This window comes from Lissotriton vulgaris, chromosome 12, assembly GCF_964263255.1.
Source record: "Lissotriton vulgaris chromosome 12, aLisVul1.2, whole genome shotgun sequence".
Taxonomy (NCBI): domain Eukaryota; kingdom Metazoa; phylum Chordata; class Amphibia; order Caudata; family Salamandridae; genus Lissotriton; species Lissotriton vulgaris.
In genome coordinates, this window is record NC_141700.1 from 565,880,382 (window position 1) to 565,895,190 (window position 14,809).

A 14,809-nucleotide genomic window follows, 5' to 3' on the forward strand; every position below is an offset into this window, starting at 1 on the left:
ACAACCATCCTTCACTTCATTGAAATGAGTGGACCCGGGTGATGGGGCTCCCAGGGCCCACAAGACTCTGGGCCTGGTCCTTCTCCTCTTCAAAATATATATGGCACTGGGGGATGGGGTCCCCGGCATTATAGGTTCAGGGACCATTTCTATGGTATTTTGAGTTGAAAATGTCAATGTTGTCACTGACAAATCACCAAATATATCCACTATATATGAAGTGCTCTTTTATGCTTAGTTTTAAACTGCTGAACAGAATTACAACAAATTTGGCAGCAAGCTAGATCTTGGAGCAGAATGTGTGCTTTTTAGGTCTCGCCTTTACCATTCCGCAGGAATGGGAAATGGGGAGAATTCAAGTCGGCTATTTTCTCTTCAAACCAAAGGGCTTTCAGCCCCGCGGTTTTCATGCTGTTCACGTGAACCACGTGATAACATGCACGCGCATTCAGGGCCAGCCAGCCCAGCACATCAAAGGGCTTCTCCTCCCCTAATTATTCATGGCCGGCCGCAGGCCGGCCGTACTTTCAGTTTCCCTGAACGGCTTCTCCTCACCTAATTAGGGGAGGAGAAGCCCTTTGATGTGCTTCACACCAATGCGCCTCAGTCATTCCTCTTGTTTGTATTTGCTTCCAGACTCCTATCTGCTCATGTGCACAAGACGCTTTACACATTACACTCATCTGCCTGAAGTGGGAGTTTTAAACAAGCAAAGCTGGTCCTTCTGTACTTGCAGTTTCACTTCTAATGTGTGTTGTTATTTATCATGATTTTTAGCTGAGGTGTATCGCGCTCGTTCATGAGTTTGATCTTTTCATACTGTGAAATGTTTTCTAAGTTGTTTTTGATTGTCTTACTGCTGGAGGTCTCCCTGTGCTACATTTAGCCTCTGACACATGCAACGCCACGCAACAACGCAACGCCACGCAACAACGCAACGCCACTCAACCATGCAACGCCACTCAACCATGCAACGCCACTCAACCATGCAACGCCACTCAACCATGCAACGCCACTCAACCATGCAACGCCACTCACACATGCAACGCCACTCAACCACGCAACGCCACTCAACTACTCCAGGCAACTACGCAAGGCCACGCAACTACGCAAGGCCACGCAACTACGCAATGCCACGCAACTACGCAACGCCACTCAACTACGCAACGCCACTCACCTACGCAACGCCACTCACCTACGCAACGCCACTCACCTACGCAACGCCACTCAACTACGCAACGCCACTCAACTACGCAACGCCACTCAACTACGCAACGCCACTCAACTACGCATCGCCACTCAACTACGCATCGCCACTCAACTACGCAACGCCACTCAACTACGCAACGCCACTCAACTACGCAACGCCACTCAACAACACAACGCCACTCAACCACGCAACGCCACTCAACCACGCAACGCCACTCAACCACGCAACGCCACTCAACTACGCAATGCCACTCAACTACGCAACGCCACTCAACAACCCAACGCCACTCAACAACCCAACGCCACTCAACCACGCAACGCCACTCAACCACGCAACGCAACTCACACATGCAACTCCACTCAACACCACTCACACATGCAACGCCACTCACACATGCAACGCCACTCACACATGCAACGCCACTCAACCACGCAACGCCACTCAACTACTCCAGGCAACTACGCAACGCCACGCAACTACGCAAGGCCACGCAACTACGCAATGCCACGCAACTACGCAATGCCACTCAACTACGCAACGCCACTCAACTACGTAACGCCACTCACCTACGCAACCCCACTCAACTACGCAACGCCACTCAACTACGCAACGCCACTCAACTACGCAACGCCACTCAACTACGCATCGCCACTCAACTACGCAACGCCACTCAACTACGCAACGCCACTCAACAACCCAACGCCACTCAACAACCCAACGCCACTCAACAACCCAACGCCACTCAACCACGCAACGCCACTCAACTACGCAACGCCACTCAACTACGCAACGCCACTCAACTACGCAACGCCACTCAACTACGCAACGCCACTCAACAACCCAACGCCACTCAACAACCCAACGCCACTCAACAACCCAACGCCACTCAACCACGCAACGCAACTCACACATGCAACTCCACTCAACGCCACTCACACATGCAACGCCACTCACACATGCAACGCCACTCACACATGCAACGCCACTCAACTACGCAACGCCACTCAACTACGCAACGCCACTCAACTACGCAACCCCACTCAACTACGCAACGCCACTCAACTACGCAAGGCCACTCAACTACGCAACGCCACTCACACATGCAACGCCACTCACACATGCAACGCCACTCACACATGCAATGCCACTCACACATGCAACACCACTCACACATGCAACGCCACTCAACCACGCAACGCCACTCAACTACTCCAGGCAACTACGCAACACCACGCAACTACGCAACGCCACTCAACTACGCAACGCCACTCAACTACGCAACGCCACTCAACTACGCAACGCCACTCTACACAACGCCACTCAACTACGCAACGCCACTCAACTACGCAACACCACTCAACTACGCAACGCCACTCAACTACGCAACGCCACTCAACTACGCAACGCCACTCTACACAACGCCACTCAACTACGCAACGCCACTCAACTACGCAACGCCACTCAACTACGCAACACCACTCAACAACCCAACGCCACTCAACAACCCAACGCCACTCAACCACGCAACGCCACTCAACCACGCAACGCCACTCAACCACGCAACGCAACTCACACATGCAACTCCACTCAACGCCACTCACACATGCAATGCCACTCACACATGCAATGCCACTCACACATGCAACGCCACTCAACCGCGCAACGCCACTCAACTACTCCAGGCAACTACGCAACGCCATGCAACTACGCAAGGCCACGCAACTACGCAATGCCACGCAACTACGCAATGCCACGCAACTACGCAATGCCACTCAACTACGCAACGCCACTCAACTACGCAACGCCACTCAACTATGCAACGCCACTCACCTACGCAACCCCACTCAACTACGCAACGCCACTCAACTACGCAACGCCACTCAACTACGCAACGCCACTCAACTACGCAACGCCACTCAACTACGCATCGCCACTCAACTACGCAACGCCACTCAACTACGCAACGCCACTCAACTACGCAACGCCACTCAACAACCCAACGCCACTCAACAACCCAACGCCACTCAACAACCCAACGCCACTCAACCACGCAACGCCACTCAACCACGCAACGCCACTCAACTACGCAACGCAACTCAACTACGCAACGCCACTCAACTACGCAACACCACTCAACAACCCAACGCCACTCAACAACCCAACGCCACTCAACCACGCAACGCCACTCAACCACGCAACGCAACTCACACATGCAACTCCACTCAACGCCACTCACACATGCAACGCCACTCACACATGCAACGCCACTCACACATGCAACGCCACTCAACTACGCAACGCCACTCAACTACGCAACCCCACTCAACTACGCAACCCCACTCAACTACGCAACGCCACTCAACTACGCAAGGCCACTCAACTACGCAACGCCACTCACACATGCAACGCCACTCACACATGCAACGCCACTCACACATGCAACGCCACTCACACATGCAACGCCACTCACACATGCAACGCCACTCACACATGCAACGCCACTCAACCATGCAACGCCACTCAACTACTCCAGGCAACTACGCAACGCCACTCAACTACGCAACGCCACTCAACTACGCAACGCCACTCAACTACGCAACGCCACTCAACTACGCAACGCCACTCAACTACGCAATGCCACTCAACTACGCAACGTCACTCAACTACGCAACGCCACTCTACGCAACGCCACTCAACTACGCAACGCCACTCAACTACGCAACGCCACTCAACTACGCAACGCCACTCAACTACGCAACGCCACTCAACTACGCAACGCCACTCTACACAACGCCACTCAACTACGCAACGCCACTCTACGCAACGCCACTCTACGCAACGCCACTCTACGCAACACCACTTTACGCAACGCCACTCAACTACGCAACGCCACTCAACTACGCAACGCCACTCAACTACGCAACGCCACTCAACTACGCAATGCCACTCAACTACGCAACGCCACTCAACTACGCAACGCCACTCTACGCAACGCCACTCAACTACGCAACGCCACTCAACTACGCAACGCCACTCAACTACGCATCGCCACTCAACTACGCAACGCCACTCAACTACGCAATGCCACTCAACTACGCAACGCCACTCAACTACGCAACGCCACTCAACAACCCAACGCCACTCAACCACGCAACGCCACTCAACCACGCAACGCAACTCACACATGCAACTCCACTCAACCACGCAACGCCACTCACACATGCAACGCCACTCAACCACGCAACGCCACTCAACTACGCAACGCCACTCAACTACGCAACGCCACTCAACTACGCAACGCCACTCAACAACCCAACGCCACTCAACAACCCAACGCCACTCAACAACCCAACGCCACTCAACCACGCAACGCCACTCAACTACGCAACGCCACTCAACTACGCAACGCCACTCAACTACGCAACGCCACTCAACAACCCAACGCCACTCAACCACGCAACACCACTCAACCACGCAACGCCAGTCAACCACGCAACGCAACTCACACATGCAACTCCACTCAACCACGCAACGCCACTCACACATGCAACGCCACTCACACATGCAACGCCACTCACACATGCAACGCCACTCAACTACGCAACGCCACTCAACTACGCAACCCCACTCAACTACGCAACGCCACTCACACATGCAACGCCACTCACACATGCAACGCCACTCACACATGCAACGCCACTCACACATGCAACGCCACTCACACATGCAACGCCACTCACACATGCAACGCCACTCACACATGCAACGCCACTCAACTACGCAACGCCACTCAACTACGCAACGCCACTCAACTACGCAACGCCACGCAACTACGCAACGCCACTCAACTACGCATCGCCACTCAACTACGCATCGCCACTCAACAACCCAACGCCACTCAACAACCCAACGCCACTCAACAACCCAACGCCACTCAACAACCCAACGCCACTCAACCACGCAACGCCACTCAACCACGCAACGCCACTCAACTACGCAACGCCACTCAACTACGCAACGCCACTCAACAACCCAACGCCACTCAACCACGCAACGCCACTCAACCACGCAACGCAACTCACACATGCAACTCCACTCAACCACGCAACGCCACTCACACATGCAACGCCACTCAACTACGCAACGCCACTCAACTACGCAACCCCACTCAACTACGCAACCCCACTCAACTACGCAACGCCACTCACACATGCAACGCCACTCACACATGCAACGCCACTCACACATGCAACGCCACTCACACATGCAACGCCACTCAACTACGCAACGCCACTCAACTACGCAACGCCACTCAACTACGCAACGCCACTCAACTACGCAAGGCCACTCAACTACGCAAGGCCACTCAACTACGCAAGGCCACTCACACAGGCAACGCCACTCACACAGGCAACGCCACTCACACACACAACGCCACTCACACACACAACGCCACTCACACACACAACGCCACTCACACACACAACGCCACTCACACACACAACGCCACTCACACACGAAAAACCACTCACGTTGCCAATAGGTCTCGCAGTACGAAAGTTGGAGCCATTACAATTGCAAATAACAATGCCTTTCACTTTGGTTATCATTTTAAATACATAAAGGGCTTTGTCATTTACAAAACCAATAGCTCCAACTTTCCTACTGTGAGACCTATTGGCAACGCCAGTGCTTGTTGAGATTTGGTGTAAATCCTTTCAGTCGTTCTTAGGAAATTAAGGTAGAAAATATTTGCATATCAGGACTTTGAGTTTGAGAGACTCTTGAGAGAGCACTGCGAACCCAATTTTTCAAAAATAGAGCATACTAATTGACCCAAGGAACTTTATTTCCCTTGGGCCAATTCATTCAACAAAACTGCAGCCCACCATTTCTTTTAATATTTGGGGATTGAGCTTTGAGTGGGAGCTCCCTTCCTGGGCCAATTTGGGCCCGGGACCCCGTGCCCCGGGGCCAACTCCTACAAAAAGGGGAGAGGGCATGCAGCCTTCCTCCCCAAGCTTTAATAGGCTCACCCTGTCACTTTGCTAATGGAGTCAAGTTAGCCTGGGTGATGAGGGGTGTTAGCACGAAACCAGTCCCAGGATGCTTGTTGCAGGTCTAGGGAAGACCTGGCTTGGCAGTTCGGGCTGGAATATTCCGATGAGGAATAGGCTCAAGATTGATTTGCAAATGGCTGGGTCTGAACTGGGGGGCAAAGTTAGTTAAAGAACAATGGTGGATTCAACCCAGATCTGTGACTGAGGGTGAGTGTCTGAAAAGTTTCAGCGCTCCGTCCATCAACTTCTTGTATGTGTTTGCTTTCTCCACAATTGAAAATGCAAGGTGCCTATACCTTGGCAACCCTTGCTTCTTAATGCGTACACTGCAACAGATTCAGAATACCGTAACCACACCTTTTGTTAGTAACATCCCAGGAAACATGTGACACTAGTCTTACAAGCCCTTCATTGGCTGTGTATAGCTAGAGTATCAGTTTCAAGAGTACTCTGCATCCTCCACGGAGCCACTCAAGGCAAAGTTCTATTATATTTCCAGAAAACATGAGGACAATACTCACAAAACAGAACCCTAAGCTCCAAAACTCGATGTACGTCCAACTCTGATGCCAGTTTTCCTATAATACCCCACAAGCCCCTCTGTTCGTCTGCTCCCAGGACTGGTCCAGCTTCCTCCCACAGCAGATCGCGGTCTTCTCTGATGGGGCAGTTTATCCTTCTCCTTTCATGCTCCGTGACATCCAGGTCAGGTACAACCTGGAGCAAGAAATGGACAGGATTTTTGCTACCAATGCTTAGTCATAGGAAAAGGGAAAACTCTTGATAATATGCAAAGCCAAGATGTACCAATTTTCTGGCAGCTGCCCGTCTGCATGGTCCTACTCCTCGGTAGAGTGTGCAAAAGTTTTAACTTTGCTCACAAAGCAGGGTATTCCGTAGGTGCTGCCGCTACAGGTAAGAGCGGTGGGGCGGGGTGGGGGCATGTGGCGGGGGGGGGAGTAGTCGACAGATAATGGTATAGGGAAAATAAAATAAAAAATAAATAAAACCACTTACCTTGCTCTTGCTGTATCGTCGAGTCGGTAATGGGGGAGCGCAATGCAAGTGGTTTTATTTATTTTAATTTTATTTTCCCTATTCCGTCATCTGTCGACTTCCCCCACCCCGCCCCACCCGGCCTCCACCCTGCCCCGGCGTCCTTACCTGTACCTTGCTTTCCGAGAAGCTCAATTTTAGAAGAACTAGTAGAATTCTCTTCTTCTCTGGGAGTAGGGTCCTGTTAACACTGTCTGATGTTGCCCTGGATTACAGAATTGTCCTATGGGCAGAGGATCTTGCGCTAGAAAATCCAGAAGTCAACCACTGCAACTCCAGCCCGAGTTGGTAAGAGGTGTTGGATGGCGACGGGGAGAGCGTTAGGGAACCGTGGAGTGAGGCTCAAATGGCTGTGGAGGGGGAAGAGCTTCATCCACAAATGGGCAGGGACGAGGCCTTCCACAGATGTTTTGTCTTAAAACTTGCAAAGTTAACAGAAAATAGGAAAAGTTGTAAGACATTAAGTGGCATTATGTACAAGCCCCTATTGCCACAGGAATGTCACTTTATGTGACGTTCCCGAGGCGATAGGGCCTTGCCTTATTTACAAGGCTGCGTTAAGCAACTTAACGTGGCTTAACACTGCCTTGTAAATAAGGCCCCCTTTCATGCAATGGTTAGGGTGAAAGGGATGGGCAGTGGGTGTTGCGGTGGGAGTAACACCCATTGATTTCGACGCTGCCCCCTATTTACAAGGGCAGCATAAATAGAAGGCAGCGCCAAAATTAAGACAAGGGAAACCCTGGTCTTCAGTTGGCGAAACGAGGAGAAATGCTTTATTTCTCCTCATTTATGCTTTTTTATGTTTGCTGCCTTGTGCAGCACACATGGAAAAAGCAAAAATCCCTGGATTGTTTATGTGTAGGAAGGTGTCCCTTCCTACACATAAACAATCCTTTAAAAACATGACATTTTGGAACTTCCATGTGTGCTGCATTAAACAGCACACATAGAAGTGACAAAATGGCATTTCAGGAATGTTTATGTGCAGGAAGGGACGCCTTCCTACACATAAACAATCCTCCGCTGCATGCATACACCCTTGCACTATGGTGCTAGGGTGCCTGCGTTGGCGCTACACTGCTAAGTGTAGCGCCAGAGCAGGGGGAAACGCAAGGCAGAGCCAAATTCTTGTAAATATGGTGCAGACTTGCATTTCTGAAGTGGCGGAGTGAGGCGTTTAGCCATGATGGCTAACAGCTCACTCCGCCACTTCCTCGTACACGTGCCCCTGTATTCCTCAACTACCCGCACCCACCTAGCTAGGCAGAGCATGCGGTAACCCTCTAACCACTGCCTAGAAAGAGATCATCTGAGAGCTGATTTTATGATGTGGGAGACTTGCTCTTACTCTGCCAGTTTCATTGTTCTAACTCACCCTTTGCAGAAGGTGGTGCAAGCAGTGCTTTGAACGGGCCGGTACTGCCCGGTACTAAGTACCAACGCTTTTTTTTTTTTGAGAGGGAGAGTACCGGCACTTCTAAAGAGAGACGTAATACTTTTAATTAGAGACTACAAGCTCTTCCCAGAGACAAGCAGGTACTCTATTTTTCCATTTCAAGCACAAGGTACAAGGGGTCAATCCTGGATTGACATTGGTCGCAGGCACTGACACTGACCGCCCACCTCTGTCCCCCGGGGGTAACAAGTCGAGCTCCAGCCAGTCCGGCTCCCCCTGCCTCTCACACAGCCGTGATTCGCTCCAGAGGAGTCTCTGCCGCGGTCAGCCCACCTTGAACTTCATGAGCTCTTCGCACCTCTCGCCAGTCACTGTTTATTAACGCTGCAATACCCTGGAGTTTTAAGTGCTTTCGATAAAAGCATACAGTCCTTTCATTGGGGGTTCAACCTCATGTGATATCACTTCCTTTGATGTAATTTCCTGTGATGTCATTGTTGGCAAAAAGCGTGTGAAGTCACTTCCTGTGTTTTCAATGGCCCGGTACTCTCAGGTTCTGAGTACCTGCACTTTATGTCGTGAAGGAGTGAGAGGACCTTTTACTTGCATTTATATAGCGTTGACGAGGCATCGAAGCGCTTTTCGGCGAGTAGCATGCTACTACTCTGCATTTCTCAACAGAGGTGAAGTACTACATATTGGAGAGTGCCGCCAGTTCTTAGGAGTAAACAAGCACTCAGGCGGTACCAGCACTTCTATTTCTCCATTACAAGTACTGATGATATCTCCACCGAGGGCGAGGAAAGTCCCCTGTGTGGAAGGAGGGCTGGAGCCCACGATCTTCCGAGAGGCGGGACACATGTTTGCTTGCGTCATCAGGCGATATCAGGCCAGCTGGCAGTGCGGTGGTCGCTGTCACGGAAACTTTCCCACGAGCGCTGTTATCGCCCTGCGCAGCCCACAGTCTGCCGCCGAGAGGAGCTTTCCCACCAGCAGCACCGAGAACGGTTTCCCGGAATCCGAAACCAGTGTCTGTGCTAGAGGCCGGGCCTGGTGGCTCAGTGGGCTAATGCGTCCAGTGTAGGGGCCCGAGTTTGAACTCATGATAACAGGTGCAAATCCAGGCCTTTCATCCTTCTGGTGTTGACTGAATCAAAATCCAGGACTTTCATCCTTCTGAGGTCGACTGAATCAAATCAAGACCTTTCATCCTTCTGAGGTCGACTGAATGACTTCTGTTGGGGTACAATAAACATCTATTATTCAGCACCCTGGGTCAATATGCGCGTACCAAATACTTATGTTATGTTTTATGTCCCTGGCGCAAGGCAGAATTCAAGTTTTTTTGCAAAAATAGGCAAAATTAAAAAGAAGCGTTTTGTGGTATATTGAAGGCGTGTAATGATTGGCTGGAAGTCCCACTCGAAGTAGAAGAAAACGTACCAGTAGGACAGGGCCACTAAAAGTATGCGTCTAGATAGGGCCGATTATGCGACAGGGTAGGTGAAATATGCTTTAAAAAAAGGCAAATTATGCGGCATGATGCGGCACATTTCGTAATAGTGCCACTTCATTATTTCGCCATTTGTAAACTTGGTAACACTGATGGGCATTGGTTGCACCCACTTATGACCAGTGTGACACCCAAGTATAGCGAAAAGCAACAGAAAGATGGCCAGTCCAGCTTTGTAAAGGACATTTTACTGTGTGTGAGCTCGAAACATTTTTTTTTAAATCTGCAGATTATGTGGCAGGTAATGGATTATGTGGCAAATGCGGCAAATCTATAAGTATGCGAAAATCGCAGAGGCCGCACAATCTCATAATTCCAGTGGCCCTGCATAAGGCACATATGTTGGGGCCTAATTTGGCTGCAAAACTTCCCTGTTCCCTGCCACCCAGACCTCTAGGAAGTATCCGGGGCCTTAAGGTCCTATTCCTGTCGCAAATAGGGCGACCGGTAATACTCCTCTTCCCTCCACAAATAATACTACCACGAATGAGAACAAAAATAACAATTGGACATTTCCCATTATTATGAGCTTGTTTTAAACATTATATTAGTATTTCGTGTTTGGTGAAGCCAAAATTGCACATAGTGTGAATATCCATATATCTATTTTATAAAGTTAGTAATGTGCGGTCTATGCAATTAGCACACAATATAAAAACAATAGAAATTAAGTATATTTAAGTATAAATTAGCCTTTACCTCTTATTCTACTATCATTATTATAGTCCCTAAAGCTTGTCAAAATATTTTGTATCAATTTTATACATTTCTAGGCAAATGAGAAGAAACAAAGTCTCTAACCAAATATATGTCTAAATACATTTATACAGGAATTATTATTTGTCAATAAAATAGTCCTGTGTGAAGAAGTTGTTGCTATACTGTTTGAGATAAATATTCCATTGCACTGAGATGGCGATAGAGAATCGGAAAGGGAATTGTCGTATTCTGAGATAGAATTGGTAACTAAGTTTTACTCACCATACAAGGCAAAGAGGTCTTTCAACAATTTCTCCTTGAGTGAGGGACTAACTTTTAAGGGTTATTCTCAATGTATTAGCCAATTAACGCCTCTCTCCTCCACTTCTGAAACACAAGGCTGCACCATATTTACAAGAATGTGGTGAAGCCTTGCGTTTACCCCTGCGTTGGCACTAAGTATAGCAACTTAGCGCCAACGCAGGCACCCTTACACCAGAGTGCAAGGGTGTCTGAGTGCAGGGAAGGCTTGTTTATGTGTAGGAAGGTGTCCCTTCCTGCACATAAACAATCCTAGAAATGCCATTCTGTCACTTTCATGTGTGCTGCTTCATGCAGCACACATGAAAGTGACAAATTGCCATTTAAAATGAGTTTGTTTATGTACAGGAAGGGACACCTTCCTGTACATAATAAAACAATGGCATTTTGCTTTTTCAATTTGTGCTGCACAAGGCAGCACACATGGAAGAAGCAAAAACGAGGATAAATAATGCATTTCTCCTTGTTTCGCCATCTTAAGACCAGTTTTTACCTGCACAGTTTTCCCAGAGACGGCGATGAAGAGGAAAAGGGCAGCCCGGGGACACCGCAGCCAATGTAAGTGGTTTTAATTTACTTTAAAGTTTTTTTATTTAATTTTTCAGCAATTGGTAATAGGGGGGTGGGAGGCGGGGGCTAGGTAACTCCACTCCGCTGCAGAGTGTGTGGAGATTTGCCTACTCCGCATTATCCGCGGAACTCGGAGTAGGCAAATCTCCGCACACTCCGCGGGCGGAGCAGAGTTCTCCACACATGGTTAGTCTTCGTCCAATTGACTAACGATTATCACAGGTGCGCCTTTAATCCATTGAGAATGGTCATAGTTAATAACATTATTACTGTTATGGGTCTCAGAACCCGCTGGGCTACTGTTCTGCTGAATTATTTGCCTTGTCGGTCCTGCGCCTGACCCGTATATCTGTCTCACTGCTTATACCATCTATCTATACATGCATGGGAGGGGCAATAGGTAAGCCCCAACAGCTATTGGTTATTGGATGTGCCATTCCCATGTTGATCAGTACACATTGCAGTCAGTAGTTGTCGTGAATCTCATTCATGCCGTGGCAGTAACACACATGCACCCATGTCCTGCTGTCATGTGCCTCCATTGCAATGCATGGACTGTAAGGCGTCCAGACTTCTTGTGCAGTGCATTGGTACTATTTAAACACATGACCTTTGCATCTTACAATGGGATCATTGCCTAGCCGTGGGAATGTACCATTGGTTTTGGGCAAATTAAGCTTTCAGAGGCAAAAACATCAGTGCATGGTATGCATGCGGCTTGAGCTGGCTGCCACGCCCATTACCTCTCTTCGTTCCATGCCTGAGTCCCATTCTAGAGTAATGTCCCACCTCCCCTTTGAGGCAGAGGTCAGTGCGACATCCATCTTGTGGCACTCCAATGTGTTAGTCTTGGCTGCCTTTCGGTCCTCAAACATTACAAGTTGATGCCTGATTTTGAAATGGCTGCCACATCACATACAGCTTTACCCGCCAATGACGTCTATTGAGTGCCTGACTTAGTGCTGTATTAACGCATGGGCATGCTGGGCAGTTGCCCGGGAGCCCCATGAGCATAGGAGCCCCATGCAGACCAGAATTTAACACAAATTTTCAGTTAAACATTTTTATTCCTGTGAGTCATCCTGTAAGCTGGGCCCAGTGCACTGATTTGCTCGGGGGCCTATAATGCTGTTAAGACTGGCCTGGCCTGACTACAGTGATGACCTACAATACTCATAGCACCGTGCATTCTGAGCAGCTTCAGAATTGGCCGCAGGGCATTCTGGGAGCCTGTGCCTTCCCGAAGAGGTGAAGAGGAGCAGAAGAGCGCAACAAGATGGCTGCAGGTAAGTTTTTTACAAAATTGCTATCACCCCCGGCGACCCTTGGTGCCTCTCCCTGCCCACCCGCTTTCCTGCTCCTCCAGCACACGGCGGCTCCTGCCTAAAAGATGTTGTTTTTCTTCAAGGGGATTCTTGTCCCAAAAGGCAGCTGACCTACACCCACGTGGAGCTGGAATTCAGCCATTAGGGACAGGCTGGGTCCCAGAGGACCTGCCATTGACATAGACAGCTGTCCTTCACTCATCACCCTGAAGAGCTGCTCTTTGCCAAGAAGAGGCAGCCTCCCTACACATAGTAAATCCACCTTACACTACACTAAAGCTGCCCTTCACCTAGAACAGATGTCCTTCATCAACAGGCTCTCCTTGCCCTTGTCGAGAGGCCTTCACCTGGAAGAGCTGTTCTTTACACTGAAGAACCATGACTCAACTGGAAGACCTGACCGTCAACGAGGACTGTCTCCTTTACCCAGAAGATCTCTGCTTTACATAAAAGAGCTGTCATTACCTTGTAATGTACAAAGAAGAGCTATTGTTTACCAGGAAGGGCTGCCCTTTAACAGGAGCTCTTTCTTGAACCTGTTCTTTATAAAGAAGTGCTGCCATTTACCTGAAAAAGCTGTTGTTACCTCGAAGAACGGTCCTTGGTCCTTCACACAGAAGAGCTGCACCTTTCCAATTAGAGCTGTCCTTCATCCTCTAGAGCTGTTCTTTACCTAACCACACTGCTAATAACTAGAAGAAATGACATTTAGGCAGAAAATCTGGTCTTTACCCATGTGGAATTTGTCTTTACACAAGGATATATCTTCTAAGCATGGAGCTCGCCTTTCTCGTTAGAAACTGGCCTTTACGCAGAGGCAGTGCCATCTTAACGCGTGGGCGCGCTGGGCAGTTGCCCGTGTGCCCCGGGAGCTTTGGGGTCCCATGCAGACCAGGATTTAACACAAACTATCCGCTAAACAGTTTTATTCCTGTGAGTGGTTGTGTAGGCAGGGCCCTGTGCACTGCTTTGCCCGGGGCCTATAATGCTGTTAAGACGCTCAGAGGGCAGCCTTTAAGCCATAAGCAAACTATGTCTTCACCCATTGAGAGATATCTTTACAGAGCAGGGCTGGTCTGTAGCCAAAGGAGCTTCTTTTTACCCATAAAAGAAGTTAGAACTCACCCCCATGAGAAGATAGTGTTAACCGAGAGAACTCGGCATGCAATTACACTAAGAATGATTTAAGTAGCACTAACTAATTTCTTTTTCGTTTAATTTCTTATATAATTCTTCTCTCCCCAAAGTAGAGCTTCAGAGCGCTTTGCATCGCAGACAACCACATTATTCTGAAACAGTGAATCATGCGAGTATGCAAATCAGCATCCAGGAACACTTACATAACACACTGTGGGTAACAATATGTAGGAGTCACACATCATCCATAATGGTATGCATTATAAGATATGACTGCTTGGTCTAGAGAAACACAAATTCAGGATTTGAAAGGTAACACAGTGGCTGTGATTATCGGTATTAATAAGGCGTTCTTACACACCAATGTATCCCTTTTATCAATCATGTGTCTAAACCATTTATTCACTACCTTGAATTGAGCTCACACTGTGAAATTACTTATGATTGGCTTACAAACTGCTCAGCCAATCCTACAACTCTCCACACACCTGATCACTTAATTGCACTCTTGACTTGCAG